Source organism: Palaemon carinicauda, chromosome 1 (genome assembly GCF_036898095.1).
Source record: "Palaemon carinicauda isolate YSFRI2023 chromosome 1, ASM3689809v2, whole genome shotgun sequence".
NCBI lineage: Eukaryota > Metazoa > Arthropoda > Malacostraca > Decapoda > Palaemonidae > Palaemon > Palaemon carinicauda.
The window spans coordinates 228,368,633-228,375,606 of record NC_090725.1 but is presented as its reverse complement, the minus strand read 5'-3'; positions in this window follow the sequence as shown (position 1 = coordinate 228,375,606).

The following is a 6,974-nucleotide window of genomic DNA, read 5'->3' as shown; positions in this document are numbered from 1 at the left end:
AGACGGTATTATTAACTAGCTTCTAGCACATGAGATGTTGTTATTAACTAGTGTACGGTGTTATTAACTAGCCTCTTGCAATTGAGACGGTGTTATTAACCAACCTCTTGCAATTCCGGGTATGAACGATGGCACGTATAAGTGAAAGTAGGAACTGTATGTGTCAACAGAGGTGGTGAAACGGAAGTGGAGAGTACATTATTGCCTACGCCCAGTTTGTGTCCGATATGATGGTTTGTGAGTTCATTTTCACCTTACGAGTTTGCGTGGGACATATTTACTCAAGATGGAATTCGTTATTAAAGAGATTTAAGGGCGTTATTTGGGAATGGTTTCGAAGCTACGTGATTCAGTTGTTATTATTATTATTATTATTATGGGACACAATTACCAAGATGTACTTCAGTATTAAAAACATTATGGTAGTTTGGGAATGGTTTGTAACCTATGGTAATTCAGTTTATTATTATTATTATATTATTATTATTATTATTATTATTATTATTATTTATTATGATGGTGATGATGATGATGATGATGATGATAATGATGATGATGATGGGACACATTCACCCAAGATGTAATTCACTATTAAAACATTGTCGTAGTTTGGGAATGGTTTGTAAGCTATAGTAATTCAGTTTATTATTATTATTGTTGTTATTATTATTATTATTATTATTATTATTATTATTATTATTATTATTAGCTAAGCTACAACTGTAGTTGGAAAAGCATGATGCTACAAGCCCTAGGGCCCCACTATGGAAAAATAGTCCAGTGAGGAAAGGAAATAAGGCAGTATATAACCTATATGAGAAGTAATGAATAATTTGTATAAATATTCTAGGATTAATAACAACGTTGAGATAGATCTGTCATATATAAACTATAAGCGAGACATGTCAGCCTGTTCAACATAAAAACATTCACTGCAAGTTTGAACTTCGGAAGTTCCACCGATTTCTGTAATGTTCGTGGCATTTAAGAAAAACAAGACCTTGTGCAGAAAATAAACACATTATTATTATTATTATTATTATTATTATTATTATTATTATTATTATTATTATTATTATTATTACTTGATAAGCTAAAATTTACAACCTAGTTGGAAAAGCAGGATGCCATAAGCCATTTTATACAGGGAAAATAGCCCAGTGAGAAAAGGAAATAAGGAAACAGATAGAATAGTGTGCCTGAGTGTACATTTAAGCAAGAGAACTCTAACCCAAAACAGTGGGAGACCATAGTACAGAGGCTATGGCACTACCAAGACTAGAGAACAATGGTCTCCTAGAGGAGCTGCTTACTTTCCTTTCACATGTTTGTGGAGAATGCTCATCTTTGGCTAGTTGATTGTCATTCAAAATGGAGCTCTGATGGCCCCAGATGATTGTTCTTAAGTCCTTGTGTTCTAATACTTGTTTTTTTCGCCATGTAAATAGCATATTATGGGTCTGTTCATTCTACCGAATGATAAAAACTTATGTTAAAGTTTATAACATTTTATCGAACTCTGAGAGAAGGCTTTTCACGTGTTGTTCTTTTTTATTTCCTTCGTTAAATACTTTCAATACCTATATATTATACTAAACATATATGTACCCTAAATGCTTCTATATTTTTCTTTATTTGTTACTAGACACAAACAAACACACATAAAGAATATATATATATATATATATATATATATATATATATATATATATATATATATATGTGTGTGTGTGTGTGTGTGTGTGTGTGTGTGTGTGCATGTACGTGTACTGGTGAGTAGTATTGTAAGAGAGAGTATAGATAGATATGAACATGCTTATACATATACTTATTTCATTCCCATATTATGTCAGTATTTCGCACGATTTAACATTTCCCCCTTAGTTAAAGTTAATCGAAACCTCAAGATAATTATACATCTTCAAAACGCACACTTAATTACACTCTCATTACCCATAACAAAGGTAATACAATGTATTGTAATTCATTGTTTTATTGTCTTATTATTAGGGTAACCATCCGCCTGGATTAAGATGAAACAGTTTTTCTGTTATATTAACAACCTCAGTGTAATTTAACACCGGATGGGAGATAGGAAAGCACCCACGCCCATCACACACAGTTACACGTTGCCATTCTAGTATTAAATACTTTTCATTCTTCTCTCTTTGTTTGTTTGCTAATGTACCAAATAAATTCTCTTATGATATAGGATTATTCCTAAATTGGATACCTTAACGTGTGGAAAGGGTTTGCGTATCGCCATGATCAGCAAAGCTGTACTATAGTCAATTCTTTTTAGCGAGGCAGATTTGCACCGACTCGCAGGGGTGCCCTTTTAGCTCGGAAACGTTTCCTGCTCGCTGATTGGTTGGACAAGATAATACTAGCCAATCAGGTAGCAGGAAACTTTTTCCCGAGCTAAAAGGGCAACGTTGCGAGTCGGTGCAAATCTGCCTCACTAAAAAGAATTGACTATAGTTACGGATATCCATACTAGATTGGTTCGCTGTGAGAGATCAGACCGAAAGACTCCCACCATCACCAATCCGTAGCGGCCAGCATGGTGCTAAAATGGCCAAACCCAAGACATGACAAATGATACGTATGAGGACTTTATCCTGAAGGGGACTAGAAACGACTGCATTTGTTGCCGTTGTTGTTTGTTTGTTTCCTATAAATGATGTCATCATCTCCTCCTACACATATTGACGCAAAGGGCCTCGGTTAGATTTCGCCAGTCGTCTCTATCTTGAGCTTTTAATTCAATATTTCTCCATTCATCCTCTCTTACTTCGCGCTTCATAGTCCTCAGCTATGTAGGCCTGGGTCTTCCAATTTTTCTTGTTTCTTGCGGAGCCCAGCTGAACGTTTGGTGAACTAATCTCTCTTGGGGAGTGCGAGGAGCATGCCCAAACCATCTTCATCTACCCCCCATGATCTCATTCATATATGGCACTCGAGTAATCTCTCTTATAGTTTCATTGCTAATAACTGTTGATAAAAACACGCTTACTTTTTAACTTCCGCACAACACTTCTGTGTTTGTTAATGTATCCACTTCTATTGTTTTTTAAGAAGCACATTACAATTGATATTTCCAATTTAATCAATAATATCGATTCTTATTTTATGATATTGAAGTTTTCTTTGGTTTCCTTTTCTCTTTCGAAATAATCAACGCACACATACACAAAAAAAGAGCTAATTCTTGAAGTTAAGGAATCTCAGAAATCTTAGCTTAAGAAGCCCATTGCAATTGATATTTCCAGTTTAATTATATATATTATATATATATATATATATATATATATATATATATATATATATATATATGTATATATATCGATACTTATTTTTATAATATTAGTTCCCTTTTCTATTTCGAAAACATTAACACACACACACACACACTCACACACAAAAAAAGTCTTGACGTTGAAGAATCTCAGAAATCTTAACTTAAGAAAAACATTCCCATCATCGTTAAGAGTAACTGCTCTGTGGTTCAGCATCATTTGAAGTCTTCTCATTCATCCGTTACTTTCCCTCATTTTCTGAAGAGTTACAAGATTCGCAAGGCGGAGGAATATCCCATGGGAATATTATTGCCTCCTGGGAAACTGTATTCAAGGCCTGGCTTAATTATGTGCGTACTGTATATCTTATAATCTTTGAAGAACGTCTTGCGCTTGCATGTGCATGTATGAATACACACGGATTCAATATATGTATATATAGAAAGATTCATACAGAATTAAAATAAATATTAGTCTGTGTGTATATAGAAGGAGGTTTATAGGTAAGTATGTATATACATGTAGGCCTTATACTGTATATATATATATATATATATATATATATATATATATATATATATATATATATATATATATATTTTGTGTATGAGTGAGAGAAAGAGAACTCTCTCTCTCTCTCTCACTCTCTCTCTCCTCTCTCTCTCTCTCTCTCTCTCTCTCTCTCTCTCTCTCTCCTCCTCTCTCTCTCCTCTCTCTCTCTCTCTATTTATATATATATATATATATATATATGTATGTATATGTATATATATATATATATATATATATATATATATATTCATATTCATATTTATATATATACCTATATATAAATACTGTATATTATATATATGATATATATATATATACATATATATATATATATATATATATATATATATATATATATTTATATATATATATATATATATATATATATATATATATATATATATAAATATTATATATATATATATATATACTCACCAAGCGAATGTTTGGCGAAAACATTACCGCTGTACTAGACAACCTGACATTTATTTACATACATTATATTAACATACATTAGACATTTAACGAAATGTATATTGTTTTTAAGAGATGTAGCATGAAGGATTCAGTATTATATATTTACAATTTCTATTTAAACCATTGTGAAGGTCAAAAAGATAATGAGGTAACTGTAACCCTACTTTAGGCACACCCTGTACAAACACTTCACTCTGTGATCGAAAATATGGTTTTGCTTCAATATTTCTAATTGAATGGGGCGACTGTAACTTTAGGATGATAATCATATCGGTTCCAACTACAGGAATTACGAAGATGAATGAAAACTCGATGTCCAACCTAACCACTGCCTTATGAATGTCAATTGTCTGATTCCCGTCCGGTTCAGATGCTATTGTCTTTGAGTGATTTCGCCTTGGGACTCTGATCCCGAGCTCTGTAAGAGAATCCAGACATTAATATATTAAAATATGTGGTTTATTTGAATATGCACACACATATATTTATATAGTTACACATATACTTCATCATCATCAGCCGTTGCTAGTCCACTGCAAAGCAAAGACGTCAGACATGTCCTTCCAATCGCGTTTGTTTTTGGTTTTACTGTGCCCAGTCTATATCCGCAAATTTTCTGAGTTTGTGAATCCATTGTCTTCTCTTCCTTCCCCTGGTTTTTTTGCAATCTCTAGGGACCCATTCTGTTATACTTAATGTCCATCTATTGTCTTTCATTCTCATTATATGTCCTGTCCATGTCAATTTCCTTTTTTTTCTACCTGTTGTTAGAATATCTTCTACTTTACTTTGCTCTCGTATCCATGTAGCTCCTTTTCTGTCTATTAGTGTTATTCCTATCATTATTCTTTCCATGGCTCTTTGAGTTGTATCTAGCTTATGTTCAATGGCTTTAATAAGCCCTCCAAGTTTCCAATGCGTAGGTTAATACAGGTAGGGCAATTTGATTAAATACTTTTCTTTTCAGAGAACATGGCATTTTACTTTTCATAATCTCATTTTGTTTACCAAAAGTTCTCCATCCCATGTTTATCCTTCTTTAGAGATGAAACTAGCTATATAATATATATATATATATATATATATATATATATATATATATATATATATATATATATATATATGTATATATATATACACACATATATATATATATATATATATATATAATATATATATATATATATATATATATATATATATATATATATTATACACACAAACCCATGAATATGTATCTATATGTATATGTGTCGCACGCTCACTCGGGTGTATCAATATATGGGAATATACAAATATAATATGCATGACTGACTGGATGTATCATGTACTTCTCATCATTCTGTGGTGTAATAACTATAAAAAAAAGTCGTCTGTATAATTGACCTTGAAGCGAGGATTGTTGTGTCAAGTTATGAGAATGAATATTCAGTTTTTCTCAGCGATCCTACTCATCTGTGAAGGTTAGTTTTCATCGACTGTAATTGATTTTATTTATTTGCGAAGAGATGATTTATTTGTGTGTATGTTTTGGTCACATATTCTTTTTAAAAAAAGAATATGTTTGAGCCTTCGGGTTTATAACATCCTGCTTTTCCGACTAGCATTGTAGCTTAGCTAGAACAATAATAATAATAATAATAATAATAATAATAATAATAATAATAATAATAATAATAATAATAACAAATACAACAATAACAATAACAACAGAAACAACAACAACAACAACAATAATAATAATAATATAACTCCTACTGATTTTCACAATCATTAGCATTTTTTCCTATCCTAAGGATATTTATCATTATTTCTTCTTTTCACATGGCAATGATCCCGGATTAAATTCAGTTTTAATTTCGCAAATTATTTTTATCTTAAAAATATAAGATCAAATGTTACCATTCCTTTTCTGAGTGAAGGAAAGTTGTACTAGTCAGGGCCACCATTACTAGGTTGGTTTGCGGTGAGCGATCAAACTAAATTCTCCCATCATCAGTAATCCGCAGTGGCCAGCGTGGTGATGAAAACTGGCCAAAACCCAGACAATATTATTATTATTATTATTATTATTATTATTATTATTATTATTATTATTATTAGCCAAGCTACAACCCTAGTTGGAAAAGCAAGATACAATAAGCCCAAGGGCTCCAATAGGGAAAAATAGCCCAGTGAGGAAAGGAAATAAATAAATGATGAGAACAGATAAGGATATGTCTTGAGGTCTTTGTCCTTCAGTGGACCAGAAATGATATTACATTAAATTTGTGATATATAATAATAATAATAATAATAATAATAATAATAATAATAATAATAATAATAATAATAATAATAATAATTTGGTTTCAAGATCTAAAGTCCTCACATATAAAAAAAAAAAACGAATGGATAAAAAGATATTTATATATAATATCTAAACCTAATATATATCCCAACGATAAACATGCCTCGTAACTTTCCACGATCCTTAAACATATTCAATTGTCTTTCTGCGTTTGTAGAATACACATGCAGGTTAATTACTTGCTGAAATCAGCACTTATTTGATATTTGGTCTCTGGTTTCGGCGCCCATCTGACAGGACTCTGAGAAATGTTGGAGTGATTATTAGCTAAAGTTTTATTAGCCGTTGTTGTTGTT